The sequence below is a fragment of the Schistocerca americana genome, chromosome 7 (genome assembly GCF_021461395.2).
Source record: "Schistocerca americana isolate TAMUIC-IGC-003095 chromosome 7, iqSchAmer2.1, whole genome shotgun sequence".
In the NCBI taxonomy this organism is placed as follows: Eukaryota; Metazoa; Arthropoda; class Insecta; order Orthoptera; family Acrididae; genus Schistocerca; species Schistocerca americana.
The window spans coordinates 474,211,974-474,237,495 of record NC_060125.1 but is presented as its reverse complement, the minus strand read 5'-3'; positions in this window follow the sequence as shown (position 1 = coordinate 474,237,495).

Sequence of the window (25,522 nt, the reverse complement as noted above, 5' to 3'; positions counted from 1 at the left end):
GATGGGAATATATAAGCCGTCCAAAACATTATTCCACATGCGAGTGGGGGCGCTTCAGTCGAGCTACGGAGAGTTTCAATCGTGATATTTCACGAGGACTCGCTGAATCACTTGATGATACACTACTGGCCATTAAAATTGCTACACCACGAAGATGACGTGCTACAGACGCGAAATTTAACCGACAGGAAGAAGATGCTGTGATATGCAAATTATTAGCTTTTCACAGCATTCACACAAGGTTGGCGCCGGTGGCGACACCTACAACGTACTGACATGAGGAAGGTTTCCAACCGATTTCTCATACACAAACAGCAGTTGACCGGCATTGCCTGGTGAAACGTTATTGTGATGCCTCGCGTAAGGAGGAGAAATGCGTACCATCACGTTTCGCACTTTCATAAAGGTCGGATTGTAGCCTATCGCGATTGCGGTTTATCGTATCGCGACATTGCTGCTCGCGTTGGTCGAGATCCAATGAGTGTTAGCAGAATATGGAATCGGTGGGTTCCGGAGGGTAATACGGAACGCCGTACTGGATCCAACGGCCTCGGCCGGCCGGAGTGGCCGTGCGGTTCTAGGCGCTACAGTCTGTAGCCGCGTGACCGCTACGGCCACAGGTTCAAATCCTGCCTCAAACATGGATGTGTGTGATGTCCTTAGGTTAATTAGGTTTAAGTAGTTCTAAATTCTAGGGGACTGATGACCACAGCAGTTAAGTCCCATAGTGCTCAGAGCCATTTGAACCAACAGCCTCGCGTCACTAGCTGTCGAGATGACAGGCATCTTATCCGCATGGCTGTAATGGATCGTGCAACCACGTCCCATTCCTGAGTCAACAGATAGGGACGTTTGCAAGACAACAGCCATCTGCACGAACAGTTCGACGACGTTTGCAGCACTATGGACTATCACGTCGGAGAGCATGGCTGCGGTTACCCTTGACGCTGCATCACAGACAGGAGCGCCTGCGATGGTGTACTCAACGACGAACCTGGGTGCACGAATGGCAGAACGTCATTTTGTCGGATGAATCCAGGTTCTGCTACAACATCATGATGGTCGCATCCGTGTTTGGCGACATCGCGGTGAAAGCACATTGAAAGCGTGTATTCGTCATCGCCATACTGGCGTATCATCAGGCGTGATGGTATGGGGTGCCATTGGTTACACAGCTCGGTCATCTCTTGTTCGCATTGACGGCACTTTGAACAGTGGACGTTGCATTTAAGATGTTTTACGATCCGTGCCTCTACCCATCATTCGATCCCTGTGAAACCCTACATTTCAGCAGGATAATGCATGACCGCATGTTGCACGTCCTGTACGTGCCTTTCTGGATACAGAAAATGTTCGCTGCTGCCCTGGGCGGCACATTCTCCAGATCTCTCACCAATTGAAAACGTCTGGTCGATGGTGGCCGAGCAACTGGCTCGTCACAATACGCCAGTCACTACTCTTGATGATTTTTAGTATAGTGTTGAACCTTCATGGGCAGCTGTACCTGTACACGCCATCCAAGCTCTGTTTGACTCAATGCCCCGACGTATCAAGACCGTTATTGCGGCCAGAGGTGGTTATTCTGGGTACTGATTTCTCAGGATCTATGCACCCAAATTGCATGAAAATGTAATCACATGTCAGTTCTAGTATAATATGTTTGTCGAATGAATACCCGTTTATGATCTACATTTCTTCTTGGTGTAGCAATTTTAATGGCCAGTGGTGTATATGCACAACTATCTTGAAATCATTCACAGTCCGATGCGTTTTCCTTAGCCACCACTGTGCTTGTTTACTGTGACGTTACCACGTGTTTCCGGTAACAGCCACGGGAGGCCTAGTGCAATATCACCATGGTCGGGTAAGATGTAAAGCACGAGTGGAGGCTTTGACACGTGGACTACGTCATATTTTAGTTTAGGTTTGGCCACGATTCGTGCACGGATAGCCGAAGCAGTTGGCGCGATGGCTCATGCAAAGCGGGAAATCCAGTCTCCGTCCCATGTCCGGCGCAAGTTTTCACTGTCGTCATTATAATTCACGGCCGATGGTGGTTCATATTCTTAATTGCAAATATATTTTCTGTAAACAACAAACCGCTGGTCGACACAAAGCCTCGTTTCTATTTGGCTCTTGTATAGGTCGAACTTTCTAGTCATATGACATCTAATGTGAACACTTGGTAACTTTGTCGCAAAGACATGCTACGAAATATAGTCTTTCCAATGTTCCTTATTTATATAAATGATATGCCCTCTAGTATTGTGGGCAACTCTAAAATATTTCTGTTTGCTGATGACACTAGCTTGGTAGTAAAGGGTGTTGTGTGCAACATTGACTCGGCTTCAAATAGTGCAGTACATGACCTCAGTTCATGGCTTGTAAAAAATAAACTAACGTTAAATGACAGTAAGACTCAGTTTCTAACACACATTTCAACAAAACCTGACGTTTTAATCTCACAGAACATACATATGATTAGTGAAACTGAAAAGTTCAAATTTCTAGGTGTTCAAATAGATAGTAAGCTGTCGTGGAAAGCCCACTTTCAGGATCTTGTTCAAAGACTTAATACTACCATTTTTACTACTTGAATGGTATCAAAAGTGAGTGATACTCCGACATGTAAATTAGTCTACTTTGCTTATTTTCATTCACTTATGTAGTATGGTATTATGTTTTGGGGTAACTGTTCCCATTCTAGAATGATATTTTTGGCTCAGAAACTGGCGTTTCGGGCAATAAGTGGTGTGAGTTCACGAACCTCTTGTCGACCTCTGTTCACGAGCCTGGGTATTTTGACATTGGCCTCTCAGTATGTATACTCCTTATTGTCGTTTCTTGTTACCAATATTAGTTTATTCCCAAGAATAAGGAGCTTTCACTCGGTTAATACTCGGCAGAAATGAAACCTCCATTTAGATCGGACTTCCTTAACTCTTGTTCAAAAAAGTGTGCTGTATACTGCTGCATCCATTTTCAATAAGCTGCCACTCGAATTCAAAAATCTTAGCAGTAATCCACGCGCTTTCAAATCGAAACTGAAGAGTTTCCTCATAGCTCACTCCTCCTATTCTGTCGAGGAGTTCCTTGAAAAATTAAGCTGATTCTTATTGTATTGCTGATAGCGTTTACTTAAACTTATGGACAGACTTTTTTCTGGTTCTTGAACATTTATTTTTATGTGTTATTACTTTTATGTTGTAAGTTCATGTACTGACACGTCCCATGACCTTGGAGATTTGCTTCTCAATTTGGTCCTACAGATTTTTTTTTCTTTATTGAATTTCGATTCCCCCCCGTAGGGGGGCGGGCTAGCAGCAGCTTAGTACGCTGCTCTACAGCCTACAGACTTATTTTCAAACGTAAGAAGAAATGAAACAATAAAATCAGGCGATAAAACGGTGACTTAAATTGTAAAACGGCGGAAAATTGTGGAAAGTTAAAACATAAAGCAAAGGGGTTGGCAATGCTAATAAAATACACGGGAATCAGACAGGTAATATAGTAGACACACAATTAAAAAAACATGGCGACAGTCTGGTTTCTGTTCGCAAGAGATAAAAAAAATCACACCCAGTGACAGTATGATGTCCGTTCGCAACACTTTCCAAAAGACACACAACACTGAGCACTCACTGTAAAACACTGCACGAAAATGTCAGCACAAAGACGACACTCCCTAGCCAAGGGCAGATGGGGTGGTGGGGTGGGGGGAGCTGGACAGATGTGGGGGAAAAACAAGGAGGGAGGAGAGGAAAAAAACGAAAGGGGGGAGGGACCAAGTGAGGGAGAGGACTCATTAGGGGGGAGAGGAGCAGGGCAGACGGGAGAGGGAATGGGAAAAGGCAGAGGAGGGAAATGCAAAAGGACTCAGGGGAGAGAAGGGGGGCAGAGAGAGGGTAGGTGGGGAAAAAAGAGGATGGAAGGGGGGGAGAGGGAGCCCAGGAAAAAAACAGAGGAAAGGAGAGGGAGTGAGGATCAGAGTTGACAGGAGGGATAAATGGAGGGAGAGAGGGCATCATCCGGGAGGGGGAGTTGAGTTGATGGAAGCCACCTTGGGAAAGGAGATGAAGGGTGTAGAGATGCAGGATAGGGGGGACACAACAGTGAAGGCGTGGCAGGGGGCGGGGATGGGAGAGGAGAGGAGCAACCAGGGCATGAGGGGGATCAAGGCAGCGGGAGGTGTAGAGTATTGTGGTATATGTAAGTATATGTTCGAGGAATAGGAGTAGATGGGGGAAAGGAATGAGGTCATAGAGGATCCGCGTGGGGGACGGGAGGCGCATACGGAAGGCAAGGCGGAGTGCATGACGCTCAAGGGTCTGGAGGGACTTATAGAATTTGGGGGGGGGGGGACAGGTATCCAGGTGGGACTGGCATAACAGATGATGGGACGGATTAATGATTTGTAGGTGCGGAGGATGGTAGAGGGGTGCAACCCCCATGTCCGGCCAGAGAGGAGTTTGAGGAGTCGGAGGCGGTTGCGAGCTTTGGATTGGATGGAGCGGAGAAGACGGATCTAGGTGAGGTGACGGTCTACATCTACATCTACATCTACATTGATACTCCGCAAGCCACCCAACGGTGTGTGGCGGAGGGCACTTTACGTGCCACTGTCATTACCTCCCTTTCCTGTTCCAGTCGCGTATGGTTCGCGGGAAGAACGACTGTCTGAAAGCCTCTGTGCGCGCTCTAATCTCTCTAATTTTACATTCGTGATCTCCTCGGGAGGTATAAGTAGGGGAAAGCAATATATTCGATACCTCATCCAGAAACGCACCCTCTCGAAACCTGGCGAGCAAGCTACACCGCGATGCAGAGCGCCTCTCTTGTAGAGTCTGCCACTTGAGTTTATTAAACATCTCCGTAACGCTATCACGGTTACCAAATAACCCTGTGACGAAACGCGCCGCTCTTCTTTGGATCTTCTCTATCTCCTCCGTCAGACCGATCTGGTATGGATCCCACACTGATGAGCAATACTCAAGTATAGGTCGAACGAGTGTTTTGTAAGCCACCTCCTTTGTTGATGGACTACATTTTCTAAGCACTCTCCCAATGAATCTCAACCTGGTACCCGCCTTACCAACAATTAATTTTATATGATCATTCCACTTCAAATCGTTCCGCACGCATACTCCCAGATATTTTACAGAAGTAACTGCTTCCAGTGTTTGTTCCGCTATCATATAATCATACAATAAAGGATCCTTCTTTCTATGTATTCGCAATACATTACATTTGTCTATGTTAAGGGTCAGTTGCAACTCCCTGCACCAAGTGCCTATCCGCTGCAGATCTTCCTGCATTTCGCTACAATTTTCTAATGCTGCAACTTCTCTGTATACTACAGCATCATCCGCGAAAAGCCGCATGGAACTTCCGACACTATCTACTAAGTCATTTATATATATTGTGAAAAGCAATGGTCCCATAACACTCCCCTGTGGCACGCCAGAGGTTACTTTAACGTCTGTAGACGTCTCTCCATTGATAACAACATGCTGTGTTCTGTTTGCTAAAAACTCTTCAATCCAGCCACACAGCTGGTCTGATATTCCGTAGGCTCTTACTTTGTTTATCAGGCGACAGTGCGGAACTGTATCGAACGCCTTCCGGAAGTCAAGAAAAATAGCATCTACCTGGGAGCCTGTATCTAATATTTTCTGGGTCTCATGAACAAATAAGGCGAGTTGGGTCTCACACGATCGCTGTTTCCGGAATCCATGTTGATTCCTACATAGTAGATTCTGGGTTTCCAGAAATGACATGATACGCGAGCAAAAAACATGTTCTAAAATTCTACAAGAGATCGACGTAAGAGATATAGGTCTATAGTTTTGCGCATCTGCTCGACGACCCTTCTTGAAGACTGGGACTATCTGTGCTCTTTTCCAATCATTTGGAACCCTCCGTTCCTCTAGAGACTTGCGGTACACGGCTGTTAGAAGGGGGGCAAGTTCTTTCGCGTACTCTGTGTAGAATCGAATTGGTATCCCGTCAGGTCCAGTGGACTTTCCTCTATTGAGTGATTCCAGTTGCTTTTCTATTCCTTGGACACTTATTTCGATGTCAGCCATTTTTTCGTTTGTGCGAGGATTTAGAGAAGGAATTGCAGTGCGGTCTTCCTCTGTGAAACAGCTTTGGAAAAAGGTGTTTAGTATTTCAGCTTTACGCGTGTCTTCCTCTGTTTCAATGCCATCATCATCCCGTAGTGTCTGGATATGCTGTTTCGAGCCACTTACTGATTTAACGTAAGACCAGAACTTCCTAGGATTTTCTGTCAAGTCGGTACATAGAATTTCACTTTCGAATTCAATGAACGCTTCACGCAAAGCCCTCCTTACGCTAACTTTGACATCGTCAATGGTGAGGCCAAGGTAGCTGAGGGTGGGGGTGAGGTGGACAGGATGGGTGCAGATGGTAAGGGAGAAATCCAGGAGCCGGAATCTTTAAACTCAGATAAATGACTGGCAAAAGTTTTCTTCAGAACAAACGCTATTATTGAAACATTTCGGCAGGGAATTACATGGGACTTTAACTTTACAATTGTGGTTAAATCAGTTGTGGTAATTAACATATGCGCGCTCCGACAAAGTACAATAATTTTTTTTATTATCTTGTACTCCATCGCTCAGGCACTGCCATCGTTCTGCACCACCGGCCCAAAACAAGTCAACCACTGGACTGCCCTGTCCGAACTCCGTAGCTCAAGTGCTCTGTGCGAGCTACAAAACACGATTGCTCTCTGCGAGCTACTAAACTCGACTTACTGCCAACACTGCTCTGACCTGCTATTCTATTGTAGCATAGATATTCCATATCGCAGGCAGCGCTTGAGTAATCCATCGAAATTACTTCTGCTCAAGTGCGCTAGCGATTAGTAATGAATCCCTAATGAACCCCTTACAAAATTTTTCGATCCTTGGTCTGAAGCCAATGATCATGCCCCTTTTGGACGTCAGATAAATCGCCACGTTTCCGCATTACAACAAAGACTGCACTGTTTTCTGCCTATCCCTCTCCCCCCCCCCCCCCCCTCCCTCACACTATTAGTGCAGCCACCAGCCGTCTGTGAGTGGTTATTGCACGTTGATCTCTAACATACTCGGTGGTCACGTTAATGTGACTGGGTCGTGTAATATTATAGCACACTAATACATTGTCATAAGACGTAGTTATAATTCACTAATAGGTTATCATAACATAGCTGGATAGCATACACATCATTTTGAGCCGAATGAGTGAACAGCCAAGTAAAAATCGTAACAACAGAGTTAACGCGACGTGCTCTAGTACCTAGGCAACAAGTCAAAACTCGTTCCCAGTAAATAAATAAATCAACAAATAAATACGATAAGTGTCTCAACATGACTGGCAGTAACATCGAAACGTGGTAGTATTTTGGACTGGAATAAAGTGTTTACGTTTTATGTTTTTTTAATTGGCTATTTTGCATTCGAAAGCGCACCAGCATCAAGAACTTCAAACACGTATATTCCCTTTAAAATAGGCTTTAGACGGGTCATTGCAAATCAGTACATTGTGGTGCGGGGTAAAAAACGAATGAGAGTTTAGTTGATTAGGGTTTATGTAGCGAACTTGTTGCTCTCGCTGCAGCGGAACACGATTATCGCGATAATGACACGAGTGGAGACAACCAATACAGTGCAGTGTTTGCAGCGGCCGCGTACGCAACGTGAAAAAAAGTGATTTATTCGCTAGCGACCCACACTTTGCTGTACGTGTATCAACATCAACCATCAATTACAACAATGTCAATGGTGGGGCTCTCCATAAAGCCGGATCTCTTCTCTCCATTATTTTCAAATCGTTGCTCCATTTTTTGTATGCTGTCCACAAGCGGGACTGAAGCCAGCCGATGATATTTTTTTCTTTTTTCTGTGAAAGAACGTTACGTAATTGACTGCAGTTCCCAGTAATAACGAAGGTATTTATCATGAACTCTTCGGTTGGGAGATGCACCTTTTTCTTAACGTTGTTGAGTTCATTGTAACATTGCGGGATATGTTACTTTTATCTCACTTTCGAAGCTTTAATAGCTGAAGAACATATTAGATGAGGTATAAAACACATGTTTCAATAGGATAAAAGATGAACAGTAGAATGACGAATCACTATTTGGTGAGTAGCGGGAAAACTGATTGACACACCCCAAAATGCTTGCACTAAATTGTCGTTATTGCCTTTGGTCAGTGAATACCCAATAAATGATTTCTTAGCTTCAATTTTTCTGTAGTTGTCTCTATTCTGAAAGCAATAATTCTCTAAGCCCCGTACGTTGGGAAAATATACAATTGTAATGCTTGTGTATTTGTCACAAAGGCTAATTGAGTTGCGAACTATACTTTTTGAGAAAATGCTGCAGCTTACTTATGTGGCAAATATTAGTCGGCCACAATACTCTTGTACCTAGGAAAGAAAGCAGCGGTTCCGTCGGCTTATCGCGAGTCTTTGCGGAGGGAAGGCATGACTTCACTTATGCCATGAAAACTTCAGTAACGTTGGTGATTAGCTTTATGAAGTGGATGGTCCTTCACAAAAGATGTTGACCCCAAGTTCTTGATTTGCTGTATGTATTTCACTGGAATGTGTTCCCATTTCGTCCCTCGTGTCGGTTTCCATATCCTCGTCATGTGCTGGATATTCAGCTTCGCTCTTCAGACCAACATTGATTATTATATTCTCTATTGCATCTTCCATAAATCCATCTCTGCGCCAGCATTCATTTTCAATTCGTTTTAAGTGTGTGCAAACTTTTAACCAATCATGTTGAGTAATCTATACTACTATGACACTCTAACGAACATTCGAAGGGACATAAATAACACCGACCGAAAAGGCGTCGGAAGGCCGACGGCACCGACCGACCGCCGTGCCATCCTCACAATTAGGCGCGGCACTGGATGCGTATGTGAAGGAGCATGCGGTCAGCTCACCGTTCTCCCGACCGTTATCAGCTTCGTGACCAGAATCGCTACCTCTCAAGCAGCTCCTCAATTTGGCCTTACAAGGGCTGAGTGCACCATGTGATGGAAACCGGTGTTACCAGCAAGGTCGTTGGACCGACCGGACATAGGTTATATGTTTTTTAATGTATCTAATGTATAAATGTACATGTAGTACATAAAAGAGGAAATGCTATTATTAAAAGTCTAGAAAACTTCTTGACCGATTTATTTCAAATTTTTACACTACACTCTAATAATCATTCGCACATACACAAGCTATATACTTTTAATGTGTGTAATACAGAAATACACTCCTGGAAATTGAAATAAGAACACCGTGAATTCATTGTCCCAGGAAGGGGAAACTTTATTGACACATTCCTGGGGTCAGATACATCACATGATCACACTGACAGAACCACAGGCACATAGACACAGGCAACAGAGCATGCACAATGTCGGCACTAGTACAGTGTATATCCACCTTTCGCAGCAATGCAGGCTGCTATTCTCCCATGGAGACGATCGTAGAGATGCTGGATGTAGTCCTGTGGAACGGCTTGCCATGCCATTTCCACCTGGCGCCTCAGTTGGACCAGCGTTCGTGCTGGACGTGCAGACCGCATGAGACGACGCTTCATCCAGTCGCAAACATGCTCAATGGGGGACAGATCTGGAGATCTTGCTTGCCAGGATAGTTGACTTACACCTTCTGGAGCACGTTGGGTGGCACGGGATACATGCGGACGTGCATTGTCCGGTTGGAACAGCAAGTTCCCTTGCCGGTCTAGGAATGGTAGAACGATGGGTTCGATGACGGTTTGGATGTACCGTGCACTATTCAGTGTCCCCTCGACGATCACCAGTGGTGTAGGGCCAGTGTAGGAGATCGCTCCCCACACCATGATGCCGGGTGTTGGCCCTGTGTGCCTCGGTCGTATGCAGTCCTGATTGTGGCGCTCACCTGCACGGCGCCAAACACGCATACGACCATCATTGGCACCAAGGCAGAAGCGACTCTCATCGCTGAAGACGACACGTCTTCATTCGTCCCTCCATTCACGCCTGTCGCGACACCACTGGAGGCGGGCTGCACGATGTTGGGGCGTGAGCGGAAGACGGCCTAACGATGTGCGGGGCCGTAGCCCAGCTTCATGGAGACGGTTGCGAATGGTCCTCGCCGATACCCCAGGAGCAACAGTGTCCCTAATTTGCTGGGAAGTGGCGGTGCGGTCCCCTACGGCACTGCGTAGGATCCTACGGTCTTGGCGTGCATCCGTGCGTAGCTGCGGTCCGGTCCCAGGTCGACGGGCACGTGCACCTTCCGCCGACCACTGGCGACAACATCGATGTACTGTGGAGACCTCACGCCCCACGTGTTGAGCAATTCGGCGGTACGTCCACCCGGCCTCCCGCATGCCCACTATACGCCCTCGCTCAAAGTCCGTCAACTGCACATACGGTTCACGTCCACGCTGTCGCGGCATGCTACCAGTGTTAAAGACTGCGATGGAGCTCCGTATGCCACGGCAAACTGGCTGACACTGACGGCGGCGGTGCACAAATGCTGCGCAGCTAGCGCCATTCGACGGCCAACACCGCGGTTCCTGGTGTGTCCGCTGTGCCGTGCGTGTGATCATTGCTTGTACAGCCCTCTCGCAGTGTCCGGAGCAAGTATGGTGGGTCTGACACACCGGTGTCAATGTGTTCTTTTTTCCATTTCCAGGAGTGTATATATGTATACAATATGAAAAGGTGAAATGTTGCTACCACGAATCGCGAAAAGTTCTTGACCGAAATACTTTAAATCTTTTCACGATACTCTAATGAACTTACGGACTGACTTAGGCTATGTATATTTTTAATATAAATAATATATTAATATATACGCAATATGTCAATGGGAAAAGTTGTTACTAAAAATCTGGAAAAGTTCTTGACCAATTTGCTTTAAACTTTTATACAATATGCTACTGAACATTCGGACAGACAAGGGCTATACATTTTTTTAATGACAATGTTCAGGTAAAAATTACTGCGAAAATGCAAACGCTGCGCTTTGAAAATGTGCGGATACGATTTATTTTTCGCAGTCAGTTTAAGCTACGATAGGAGAGCATGTAGAGTCTACAGGGTTCAGATCATAGTGGTATTGTGGCAGCTTCAAAGCAATATATCGCTTACCGCTTTAGAGCTGCATCTGCTTTAAAAACAAGGTCTGGCATATTGTAACAGACAGTTTGTAAGAGCTCATTTCTTGTTAAGCTCGGTTAGAAACTGGTCTTGTTTTGAATGAACCATCAATTATGTCATTTTGGCGAGTAGCAGTAGCGGGGGCGTTATAATGCATATGCACCCATGTTTCATCCGTGTATACCACTGATTTATTTGGCCCCTTTTCATTATTTGTTGCAGGTCCTGCATGGGCCTTTCTGGATACAGAAAATGTTCGACTGCTGTCCTGGCCAGCACATTCTCCAGATCTCTCACCAACTGACAACGGTCAATGGCAGCCGAGCAACTGGCTCGTCACAATACGCCAGTCATTACTGTTGATGAACTGTGGTATCGTGTTGAATCTGCATGGGCAGCTGTACCTGTACACACCGTCCAAGCTCTGTTTGGCTCATTGCCCGGGCGTATCAAGGCCGTTATTACGGCCAGAGGTGGTTGTTCTGGATACTGATTTCCCAGGATCTATGCACCCAAACTGCGTGAAAATGTAATCACATGTCAGTTCTAGTATAATATATTTGTCCAATGAATACCCGTTTATCATCTGCATTTCTTCTTGGTGTCGCAATTTTAATGGCCAGTAGTGTAGATGATGTCATTCATCTCGTGTTATTTGTATTAGATCGCGTAGCCAAAAAAAGGGGCAGACTTTGGCAACTGATCAATCGTATTAGTTAGGAAAATCATTTGTATCTCTTCATGTCCATTGGACATTGATATATAAACAGTTGTAATATATAAATGGATTTTAATCAACAATAAATGTATAAACAGAAACAGCGTTTATCATTATGTAGTTACTAGTTGCCTTAACCATTCATTTATGTTTACGTTGTAATTTATATGTTAAAGAGCAAGAAGGTGGAGATATCATCATTAAGAGATCTTAAGATCTGCTTCACGGGGGTAGTCAGACAGGGCCAAATCTTCATTTTGGCGTTCAGTATTTTCCGTTGCGCAAATTCGTTTTACACCGTCCTGGAGTAGCATCTTGGACTATATAAATAATACACTATGCTCAGTTATATATGTTGACGATGTTGTACCTATCCTGTTAACACTTCTTATCTAGTTTCATCATAGCAAATTACTAAGTGTATGGGACCATTCTACCAGCAAGTGAAGGAAGTCAAATTTAAGCGGATGTCTTTACTTTTAGCACTCACCTTTAGCCCCTACCCTGGGGACCACTCTCTAACCTGTAAATGCAGAGCTTGTTGTACTGTTGCAATGAACTGCGTGGCCAGAACCACCATACTCACCCTCCCTAGCTCATTTCTCTTCATTGTCAGCTCTTGTCGCCTCCTCGTCCTCCGTCAGGCCTCCACGGCGCCAGAAAAAATGCATTTCGCTTTTGGCCTTATGCCCCTACTTTTGCGAGAGACGCCTCGCTGCTGTCTGTGCTGACCGTGTAGCGCCTTTGCTCTGGGAATCATCTGAGTTTCCTGCGACCGGCGCACATTTTTGTGCTCAGAGTAGCACGTTGCACGCCCTTGTGGGTGAGTGTCTCCAAGATACAGCAAAGCTTCATACGTATTTCGGGATCGCAGCATTTCGAACGAGGACGCTGATGGGACAATACATCTGTAGCGTCCACTATATTTATCTACTCTAACTCAAATCGGTATGGATGTGAGTGGTAGCGTGCATGCCCAAAGATGAAATGTCAAGACCTCTCTTTGGAATAAAGTGCTTCATTCCACTCTGCTCTTTAACATTTGTCAGTACATTGTTTACATACGCTGCCATTCCTGTCCACCCATCTCCGCACTGCATCTCTACTAACCAGCACCTCTCTAGCTATTGCCCGCACTTTCTCTTAGTAAATGGCACCTTTCCTTCGAATCTGCAGCTGTGTGGTGTAATCCCCAACTTTACTTATAAGGGTTCTGTTGGTGTATTTCTGTGCGCATCTGTGAGTCGAAAAAGTATTACCCTCTGCGTTCTTCTCAGGATCTTTACCGGGTCTTCCTGTCCCAATTTATGCTGACAGACATTGCCTCCGAGTGACATTACAGCCACAAGTATAACCTCTTGATACTGTGTGTTGGGTGGTATCCTGTACTGATCTATGGCGATACTGCTGATCTTAATGCATAATTTTTATGACTTCTGTGGAGACTGCTTTTGTGTGTTACTTAAAAATCAAAGACTCTTCTAGATGGGTAATGGATAGCAAAATAGTTGTTTTATTTAGTGGCACATTTAGTCTGATGTTCGGTTTCCATGTTCTAGACAATTTACGTTTCAGGAGTATGTAAGCTGTTTTATTTATTGCAACTTGTGTCGGCTCCAGACGTTACACTTACAAGGAGTTCTAGCATTCTACGCAGGTTGTCTAGAAAGTAAATTCCGATCGGTTACGGAATGGAAACCACAGTGAAAACCAGGAACGTTTTACTTGCAACAGTTAGGTACACCTTCCACCTACTTCTCTACATAGTCGCCACTCCAGCTTCGAGTTCTGTCGTAGTGTTGTATCAACTTTCCAATATGGTCGTCATAGAAAGCACCCGCCTGTGCTTTCGGCCAGTTATCTGCACTGGTCTGCAGCTCGTTGTCTGTGGAAAAATTTTGTCTTCATAGGCAGCGATTCTTGTGAGCAGAGATGAGACTCAGGGGGAGCCAGTTAAGGATTGTATCGTGGGTGATCAAACACGTCTCATCGGAAGTGTGCGGCCGAGAATTGGCATGAAGTAGGAACTGCTCAACAGTTGTGTTATGTGGGCTGCATGACACAGGCGAAATCTCTAACCAGGCTCTCATACTTGGCGGGAGACGCTATTCCCTACGTATCTTTACGAGCTCACTGCTCACTCAAAACTGAAAAGAACGACGCGACACGATCGACGGGTATACTAGAGACACTGGCCAACACATCCGTGCAAAGCTTTACCGGATTTTTCCAGTGATTTCCACTTCGCTCCCGATCGGAACGTACTTTCTGGACAACCCTCGTATTTATTGCATCCTCAATAGGTCTTTCCTTCCGGAATCCATTCTAACTGCACTAGACGAATCAAAGCGATACACCACGAAAGAATTATCCGAATAGTACGGAAATCGGTAGATATGATGCATATGTACAGACGAACAGCGATTACAGTTTCCAAAAAAATCAAATGATTTTTACAACGGAAAGAGCTTCACAAATTGAGCAAGTCTATAACGCATTGGCCCATCTTTAGTCCTAATGCAAGCTGATGTTCGGTTTGGACTGACTGACTTATTGGATGTCCTCCTGAGGGATATCGTGCCAATTATTTCCAATTGGCGCGTTAGATCGTCAAAATCCCGAGATTGTTGGAGGTCGCTGCCCATAATACTCCAAAGGTTCTCAGTTGGTGAGAAATCCGGCGATCTTGCCGGCCAAGGTGGGCTTTGGTAAGCACGAAGACAAATAGTAGAAACTCTCACCGTGTGCGGGTGGGCATTATATTCCTGAAATGAAGCCCGGGATGGCTTGCCACGAAGAGCAACAAAACGCGGCGTGCCGTTCGGAGTGGCCGTGCGTTTTGAGGCGCCATGTCACGGATTGCGCGACCACTCCCGCCGGAGGTTCGCGGCCTCCCTCGGGCATTAGTGTGTGTTGTTCCTAGCATAAGTTAGTGTAAGTCAGTTTAAGTAGTGTGTAAGTCTAGGGACTGATGAAGTCAGCGGTTTGTTCCGCTAGAAATTCACACACATTTGAACATTTGAAAACGGGGCGTAGAACATCGTCAACGTACCGCTGTGCTGCGAGGGTACCGCGGATGACATCTAAATGAGTCCTGGTGTGAAACGAAATGTGGCCCTCCAACCAGCTCTGCATATTGACTATATAACACTACAAGTGGACAGAATTTTGCACTATATTCCTGAAGGGGACATCCAACAACTGTATCAATCAATGCCAACCCCAATAACTGCTTGCATAACTGTCAGAGGTGAATCAACACGTTATTGATTTGCTCACAGTAAATCATCCAAGTTCCCTAAATTGTAATCATTTATTTGGCTGCACGTACTTCACACCTTTCGGATATTTCCTTCATGGTGTTTTTTTTTTGTGAGTGTACAGTTCAGTCCTTTCATTTCTCTGTGTGTGAGTAAGGTAGATATGATTTCAACGCGAAATAGAATGTGTGTTCTCACCTGTTTTTAGTATCATTGCATCAGCCATCTTCCATTTGTCAGGCACCCATCTGCCACCAGACAATATTCGAGAGGCCTGCCATGTATGGCACTAGCTGCCTCTCTCATTCTTGCAACACCTCTGCATGGATCCCATCGGGCCCGGAAGCTTTGCCTCTCTTTAAAGACTGTACTGCAAGCCAAACTTCCTCCTGCCATAGTGGTCTTATTGCGGTACGGACGGGGCGTTGTACGGCGCGTCCATCAGCTTTGGAAGTCCCCACTGTTGTTCGTTGATCACTTTGCCACTGGTAGTAAAATGCGTAGCAGATGATCAGCAGAGTTCCTCCACGCTTCTGTCATTGTACCGTCCCCGTACATGACCAGTAGAAACTGAATGTTTTCTGTTGCTGTTTTGAGTGGGGCGCCCTAAAGATTTGTTTCCAAGTTGTTCAGAGCAAAATGTTCCCACCTCTTTAACCACTTGCTTTGAATTTCATTTTTGTATATCTTCATTGGTTTCCTATACAGAAACAATTACTTGCCCATCCCCTTTCTTTCATTCTTTTACAACACCTTGGTTTAACTCGAAGTTTGCGCTTGAGTAGCATCACTTATTCACCCCACGCTGTGGTTTTAGGATACATTTTGGAATTGCCGCATTATGTGCTTGGTGTCTAGTTTGCACTGGTACCCGTGCTGCAGAGTCCATGTCGACACCTGCACCTGGACCCTGAACTTTATTTCCTTTCAAATGCTCCTAGATGCCACTTTTGTAATTGTTAACCCATTATAGCCTATCATTCAAGCGTACAAATAATGTAGAAAAATAAGTCAGGAGTGCGCACTTTCCGCTGCAGTTATATCTCTGCGCGAACCGTCAGCCATCCACAGAAGCTATAATTACGCTGCTATCACAGGGTACCTTGCTGGTTATTACCTCCACTCGCAGATTCGTGTGTGTTAATAACGAAACGCAATACTGTTCTAAGCACGTTCCCCTCGATGATCTTCTACTGAAGTAAATGGAATAGCAGGTACGCGGTGTATTATTTAAGATTTAATAAAAACAGTCATTTAATGCTGTTGTGTATAGGAATCCTGCTTACTCGGTTCGCTAGACAAGCAATCAAACAACTTGTATTAATGAGTTTTACTACAATTAATCAAACTTAACTTTGGCAATTACACAAGTGTGTGGTAAGCAAAGTGCAACATACGAAATACTCAGTCCTTGCAGTGAATGTTGATCTCAGACTGACAAAAGTCTTTCCAGAACTGCTTTCGAAGTGCCTATCGTTGACACTGCTATGCAAGCCGCTAATCTTGAAGCTGCTATCGAACTGGGCCGTCACCAGTTTTTTTTTCTTTATTGTGATTTCATTCCCATGCCCCATATGGGCAGGGGGGAGGGGGGGGGAGCTGTCAGCGGCACAATCTGCCGCTCTTCAGCCAAGCGACATGACAGCTAACACAAGAAGAAAATGTTACATATAAAGACTATATAAAAGGGGGACGTAAAACAGAGTAAGGGGAGATAATGGAGGTAAAAGTACACTGACATGGGGACGTTCATGGGGGGCAATTAAAAAAGTCGACATAAAGTTAAAAAACACAGTTGGCGATTCTTAGAGCACAAAAAAACTCAGAAGTCACACGCACAGTTTAAAAGTTGGCCACAGTATTAAAAACACTCCAGAATAAGACACTTTAAACCCACTTTGAGCACACATGATGAAGAAGAAAACTGCCAGGTGGGACCTACCAAGGCAGAGGCCTGAGAGGATGGAAAAGGAGGGGAGAGCAAGGTGCAGTAGGGGCATCAGCGGGTGCACATAGAGGCAGGAGACAGGTGGGGTGGAGATGAAGAGGGAAGACAAGGCAGGAGGGAGTGCAGAGACACTGAAGGGGAGCACAGGAGAGGGAGGGGGGAAGGAGGGGAAAGCCACTCAGGAGAAGGGAGGGGGAGGAGAGGGAGCCCTGAGGAGGAGGCAGGAGGAAGGTGGGGCTAGAGTTGGTAGGAAGGGTAGATGTCAGGGCGAAGCTGATCATCCAAGAGGGGTAGATGCTGGAAGTTGCATTGGGAAAGGAGGTGGAGGATGCAGAGATGGAGAGAGGGTGGGATACAACGGTAAAGGCGCGGCAATGGGCTATGGGTGGAGAGGATGGGAGACACCAGGGGGTGAGGGGGATCGAGGCTGCAGACAGTATATAGGTTGCAGATGCGTTCAAGGAAAAGGAGAAGGTGGGGGAAGGGAATGAGGTCATAGAGGATGTCTGTGAGGGACGGAAGGCGGATGCTGAAGGCGAGGAGAGTGCATGGCGTTTGAGGATTTGGAGGGAGGGGTGGCAATCCAAGCAACGCTGGCATAACAAAGGATGGGATGGATTAAGGATTTGTAAGTGTGATAGATGGTGGAAGGATGCAGACTCCACGTCCAGATGGACAGGAGTTTCAGGAGGTGGAGACTGTTGTGAGCTTCGTGTTGGATGGTAAGGAGATGGGAAGTCCAGGTGAGGTGGCGGTCGAGGGTGAGGGCAAGGTATTTGAGGGTAGGAGTGAGGTGGATAGGACAGCCATAAATGGTGAGGTAGAAATCAATGAGACGGAAAGAGCAGGTAGTGCAGCCTATGATGATCACCTGGGTCTTGGAGGGGTTGATATGGAGGAAACACTGGTTGCACCAAGCGGTGAATTGGTCAAAGTGGATTTGGAGGGTACGTTGGGACCAGTGAAGGTTGGGATAAAGGGCTAGGAAGGCGGTGTCATCAGCAAATTGGAGGAGATGAACAGGCAGGGGAGGTTTGGGCATATCAGCAGTGTACAGGAGATAGACAGAGCCTTGGAACACGCTGGCAGGGGGGTAGAAAGTATGGTAGTTTGAATTGTGGATAGTCACATAGGAGGGATGACAGGAGATGAAGGAAGCAACAAGACGGACGAAGTTGAAAGGGAGAGCATAGGTCTGGAGTTTGAAGAGGAGCCCAGGATGTCAGACATGGTCGTAGGTGCTCTGGAGATCAAGGGGAACAAAGATAGCAAAGCAACAGGAGTTAAGTTGGAGGGAAAGAAGATTGGCAAGGTTAAGAAGCTGGTTATCAGCTGAGAAGGAAGGCCGGAAGCCACACTGGGTAAGGGGAAGGAGGTGGTGCTGGTTAAGGTGGCTGTGAATACGGCGAGAGAGGACGGTCTCGAAGAACTTACTGAACATGGAGGTGAGGCAGATGGGACGATAGGAAGAGGTATCAGAGGGGGGTTTGTTGGGTTTAGGGAACAGCAGGACATGGGAAATCTTCCACAGGTCAGGATAAAATCCAGTGGAGAGGAGGACGTTGTACAGCAAGGACAGCCAGGAAGGATGGGGTGGATTCTTTGAGGTGGCGGTAGGTGATGCCATCATGATCAGGGGTGGTGTTGTGTTTGGAGCGGAGGACGAGTGTGATGTAGCGTACGGTGTTGTGAGTGTAGATGTCTGAGGGGGTAACTGATCCAAGTACTGGAAGCTAGGGGCGAGCAGTGGGACAGAGGTATCAGTGCAGTCAAGGATGGTGGGGAAGAGGGAGTAATAAAAATGAGGATCGTCACCAATGAAGAAGACCTTGGAGAGGTGAGTAGCAAAATGGTTAGCCTTACTGAGGTTGTCAGGTAAGGGTCGATCGTTAATGAGGATAGGGTAATGCGGGGTGGGATGGGCAGTTACCAGTCAGTCACGGTTCATGTGTACTCTCCACAGAGGGGCCGCTGCTGTCGCGTTGCCATCCTGAAAGGAGGTCTGGTCAATGTGCGATTGGCTGACTTTCTCACACAGCCTTCTCTTCCCTGTCGTTCCCTACTGGGGTACCGCTGCTTGACTTTATACCATAACAATTTTTTTACAGTTTAACCTTGACCTATAATATTACGAAAAATATAGCACATCAAGCAATACGCAAGGCTTTCAGGCCTACCGAGAAAGTGATATTGTAGTGTGTCATGCACTATAGTCATTGCTGTTCTGTTTTTACATAATGTAATACGCTGATTGTTCAGCGACGATAGCTGGAACCTGCACCTTGTGTACGAGTCCAATAGCCAAGATTACTTTTATTATGATAGAAATACAATTTTATCGTACAATGAACACCAGATAGGACGCATGGTGTATACCATTACATTTACATATCATTCGTATTATATATATTTCGGGCATACTGTAGCATTTAGTACAGTTTTCATGGTGTTATTGCACCGTAAGTTTAAGATTATCTAGAGGTCAAGTTATGACTGCTCCTAGTGTCTGATGTAATACCCGGGGACGATATCATTGCACTTGGCCTCCCGCGGCCGTTAGGGCAAACAAGTTCAGCGGTGTCTAAGGAAAGTACATCGCGTTGTGAATGATTTCAAGACAGTTGCGCATATATTGTCAAGTGTTTCAATCCATCGTGCAGTAATATTGTGGTCGAATAATAATGGCGGCCATATTGGCATGAGATGCTATGTTTGTATGTCCCTCTCACGTACACTATGTGACCAAAAGTATCCGGACACCTGGCTGAAAATGACTTACAAATATGTGGCGACCTCCATCGGTAATGCTGGAATTCAGTATGGTGTTGGCCCACCCTTAGCCTTGATGACAGCTTCCACTCTCGCAGGCATGCGTTCAATCAGGTGCTCGAAGGTTTCTTGGGGAATGACAGCCCATTCCTCACGGAGTGCTGCACTGAGGAGCGGTGTCAATGTCGGTCGGTGAGGTCTGGCACAAAGTCGGCGTTCCAAAACATCCCAAAGGTGTTCGATAGGATTCAGATCAGGACTCTGTGCACGCCAGTCCATTACAGGGATGTTATTGTCATGTAACCACTCCGCCACAGGCCGTGCTTTATGAACAGGTGCTCGATCGTGTTGAAAGATGCAATCACCATCCCCGAGTTGCTCTTTAACGGTATGAAGCAATAAGATGCTTAAAACATCAATGTAGGCCTTTACTGTGACAGTGCCAAGCAAAACAACAAGGGGTGCAAGCTCCCTCCATGAAAATCACGACCACACCATAACACCACCGCCTCCGAATTTTACTGTTGGCACTACACACGCTGGTAGATGACGTTCACCGGACAGTCGCCGTACCCACATCGTGCCATCGGATCGCCATATTGTGTACCGTGATTCGTCACTCCACACAACGTTTTTCCACTGCTCAATCGCCCAATGTGTACGCTCCTTACACCAATCGAGGTATCTTTCAGCCTTTACCGGCGCGATGTGTGTCTTATGAGTAGCTGCTCGACCATGCAATCCAAGTTTTCTCATCTCCCACCTAACTGTCGTAGTACTTGCAGTGGATCCTGATGCAGTTTGGAATTCCTGTGTGATAGTCTGGATAGATGTCTGCCTATTACACATTACGACCCTCTTCAACTGTCGGCGGTCTCTGTCAGTCAGCAGACGTGGTCGGCCTGTACGCTTTTGTGCTGTACGTGTCCCTTCACGTTTCCACTTCACTATCACATCGGAAACAGTGGACCTAGGGATGTTTAGGAGTGTGGAAATCTCGTCTACAGACGTATGACACAAGTCACCCCCAATCATCTGACCACGTTCGAAGTCCGTGAGTTCCGCGGACCGCCCAATTTTGCTCTCTCACGATGTCTAATGACATCTGAGGTCGCTGATATGGAGTACCTGTCAGTAGGTGGCAGCACAATGCACCTAATATAAAAAAACGTATGTTTTTGGGGGTGTCCGGATACTTTTGATCGCATAGTGTATATCTTTCATAGGTCATTCTGAGAGTCGACACTATTTTTCGTCTTCGGTTAAGCCGATTTTACTCGCATATTCCAAGCAACCATGTGATCTCGCCTGAGAGTCGACTCATATAACTAAGAAGAACTAGTCCCTTGTCTCCTTCCTCTTCTTCCTGGATGTCTACGTTTTTTTATTTTAGTTATACTTCTATTGGCTGTGGGATAAATGCACTAAGCAATGTAATACCATCTAGCACACCAAACCAGTTTGGGTCAAACTGATTTTCAGTAAATGGAGTTGGAAAATGTAGTCGCAGAACTTTCATCTAGTTACAAATATTTATCTGAAATCAGGACTTAATTTCGGCGGGAAACCGCCGATGTGGCGTTCGGGCAGGGAATTGTTTTTGAACTCACTGGAACTAGATGGTACTGGAGATTTAAAGTAGTACAGGGGTATTAAATCGCATTTTATATAGATACTGTGTACAGGATGTATAAAAAAGAATGGCGCAAACCTACACGGCTGACAGTACACGATTATAGAAGCACAAATGTTAAGTAAACATGGGCTCTAAAACGCATACCTTAAGAGCTTGCTCAGTTGTCGATCTGCACGGCGAACGGATTTCTGCCGACTCCTTGTGAAAGTGTGACGAACGCGTTCGATGTCTGTGTCAGACACTCTGGGAGGGTCCGACGATTTCTCGGACTTGTTGATGCCATGGTCTAATGTTATGTGCTGTAGGAAGAACCAAATCATACCTAGTACGAAAGTCAAGCTGAACAGCTATTACTAACCCGTGCTGTGCAAAACGTAGGACACAAAACGATTTCTGTTGTCCCGACACCATTTTTACTAGGAATGAAGTGGGTGCACGCTCCTGCTAGCTAGCGGGAAGATAAAAAATTCGAGAGTTTGCTCTTTCCAACAGTACGTTGTTCACGCACTTGTCTTAATAATAGTTACGATATTTTTAAAATCGGATGATTCTTTTTGATAGACCCTGTACAGTACATTTGAGAAAATGTTAATTTACCGAGGCTTTCTTTAATTTTATGCAAAATAACCAAACCCATTTGATTTTTAAATGTGTATTTACATGTCCAGCTACAACGCATTATTCATTCACACTGCCGGTTATTTTCTTTTGTGCGGCGTCCGATATTTGTCCGCTCGTTTTGCTCCGGTTTCACCGAATGACTATATACATATATAGACGTGGTTCTCGGGTGAGACGTCGGATGTAGTCGTGAAATCTCCTGCGCTGATTCGGCTTATACCGTCAAAACATGAGGCTTCGGCCACAACCTCAGACCTGTGTTCGCCGCACCTGAAAATGTCGGTCAGTGTAGCCGATGAAATATTGTGAACATTTTACGACAGTTTCTAAAATTTCTAGGTGTACGGATAGATAGTAAACTGCCGTGGAAGGCCCACGTTCAGGATCTTCTTCAAAGACTTAATACTGCCATTTTTACTATTCGAACGGTATCTGTAGTAAGTGATAGTTCGACGCGAAAAGTAGCCTACTTTGCTTATTTTCATTCGCTTATGTCGTATGGCGTGATATTTTTCGGTTAACTCTTCCCATTCTCAAAGGATATTTTATGCTCAGAAACGGGCAGTGATGTAAGTTCGCGAACCTCTTGTCGACCACTGTTCACTAGCCTGGGTATTCTGACATTGGCCTCTGAGTATAAATATTCTTTACTGTCGTTTCTTGTTAACAATATCAGCTTACTCACAAGAATTAGCAGCTTTCACTCAGTTAATACTAGGCAAAAATGCAATCTGCATTTGGATCGCACTTCCTTGAATCTTGTACAGAAAGGTGTGCAGTATACTGCTGCATTCATTTTCAATAAGGTACCACAAGAATTCAAAACTCTTAGCAGTAATCCACGCGCTTTCAAATCGAAACTGAAGAGTTTCTTTATGCGTCGCTTCCTCTATTCTGTCGAGAAATTCCTTGAAAAATTAATTTGATTTCTATGTTATATTGTTAATTGCGTTTTCATAAACTTATGGCTTGTCTCTTTTTGAGTTCATAAACATTTTATTTTATCTGTTCTTACTTTTATTTAGTAATTTCATGTACTGACACGTTCCATGAACTTGGAGATTTGCTCCTCAATTTGGTCCTATGGAACTAAAAGCGTAAAAAAAAAAAAAATTAGACAAACCTACTACTAGTCCAACGAGAAAGTCCCAAGTAAAACAACACAGTGAATAAACTTGTTACAGAAAATTTCTGAAAGAGGAAGTGATACACTTAAGAGACGAAGGATTTCTAACGTCCGCGGAAAAAATGATATGAACGAGACTGTCAGAAGGCTCACCGCAAAGAAAGCTCAGTCGCCTCTAATGGATTTCAACAAAAACCTGCTCCACCGTGACAGTGCCTGTTGCCATTGGCTGAAGACGTTTCGGGCAATGATTAATGAACCCAGTTTCAGCAGTTTAAAATGCTGTTTGTGAGCTGCTTTCATTCTATTAAAATTATTTAACTGCATCTTCAAATCATTGCGATACAAAGAATGACTAATATGGCATTTTTGTCTGTGGGTTTTCTTTGCCGGCACGTAATAGTTCCTTTTCACGCGGCGTATGATATCTGCTTCGTGAGCGTATTTTTTAAGCGTAGGAGACTCTGATCGGTATGTACGAGGGCTATTGGGAAAGTAAGGAACGTTCGGTATCGAAATGCAAATCACTGAGAAAATCCGATGAGGCTTTTCACAGACGTTTTGGTCAGTGTCTCTAGTATGCCCGTCGATCGCATCAAGATGCTCTTTTCAATTGTGAGCGAGTAAAGGTGCCTAGAGTAACAACGTCTTCCGCCAGGTAGGAGGGACCGCTGAGAGGCTTCGCCTTAATGAATGCAGCCCACCTAACACAGCTGCCTCGCACTTCCTTCTTCATGGCAATTTTCAGCCGCCCTCTGCAGGGGCAGTGAAGATGCTCCTGCAGCCTTTCCGATGGGAAGTCTTCGATCACCCACAATACAGCCCTAATTGGCTCGTCCTCAGTATCATCTCTGTTCATATGAAACTCTGGATGGGAAGACAACATTTGGGCACAGGCTATCCGCTACAGACCAGCGTAGAGAATTATCGGAAAGCACAGGCGGCTGCCCTCTGTGACGATGGTGTTGGAAATTTAGTATAACGCTCCGACAGATGTCTAAGTCGGAGCGGCGACTATGTAGAGAAGTATCTGGAAGGTGTAGCTAAACGTGCAATGAAAACAGTTTTGATTTTCACGGTCGTTTCCATTTCGCGACCGATCATTCCTTACTTTCCGAACAATCCTCGTATATTGTGTGGGGCCTTGTCTGCGTCTTGTGATGATGAGGTTAACCCGGCACCACCATATAGCCCACTCCCTCTGCATAGCACAAACGGGTCCAACTGGAAGCCCATCCAGAGGACGGAGCAACAGCATTACAAAAAATGCTTCAAATGGCTCTGAGCACTATGGGACTCAACTGCTGAGGTCATTAGTCCCCTAGAACGTAGAACTAGTTAAACCTAACTAACCTAAGGACATCACAAACATCCATGCCCGAGGCAGGATTCGAACCTGCGACCGTAGCGGTCTTGCGGTTCCAGACTGCAGCGCCTTTAACCGCACGGCCACTTCGGCCGGCAACAGCATTACATATCCTCACCTTCACTCCACGTGACGCTACGGAGAGGTTTGGAATTTAATCCAGGAAACTGGCGCTGAGTCTAGTCATAAAAACTACGCTGTCATCTCTCCTCTCCTGGTGTCCAAATGCAGCCGGTGATAGTTCTTTCCACCTCCAAGAGCACCAGACATTTTAGTGACGTCGGTTTCAGGGGCAGGTATTGAGAAGAATTATAACCGGTGAACATAAAGATGCTATTGAAAACACGGAGAGACGTTCGTAGAACTGGTAGTAGAAGTAGCACCAGTAGTACAGAAGGTACTATTTGTAGGTGCCGCTACAGTTTAAGTAATGGCGGACCGTTTGACAGGTCCTCAGATTCACATTTTTTATTGTCTTTGTGGGGCTTCTATTAAGTAGGTAGTCCTCTTTGAGAATTTAAAAAAATCGATTTTTCTGGCTTAAATCGTACTCTGGGATATGTAATTCATTGTACGGTTCATTGCAAGTTTGCCGAAAACTGCTTTACCGAGTTACAAGGTGATTTGTGAAAAAGTGTCTCAAACAACCACTCACTGTGGGAAAAACGCAGTTGACGTTGCGACCAGTGTGGCAGCATATAATTTCAACGATGGCCTAAAAGGTATTACGAAAATCGTGAGTGTTCTTCAGTTTGATGTCGGACCAGCCTGCCACAGCTTCTGCACAGAAGCGGACTAAAGCCGTATCGAGCGAGCAGAGCAGCGGATGACAGAAGCTGCCAGAGTGGCCCACAGGACCTCCGTGGCCGCGAAAGAGATTGAGGAGGGCCTCGGTCTGGACCTGAAG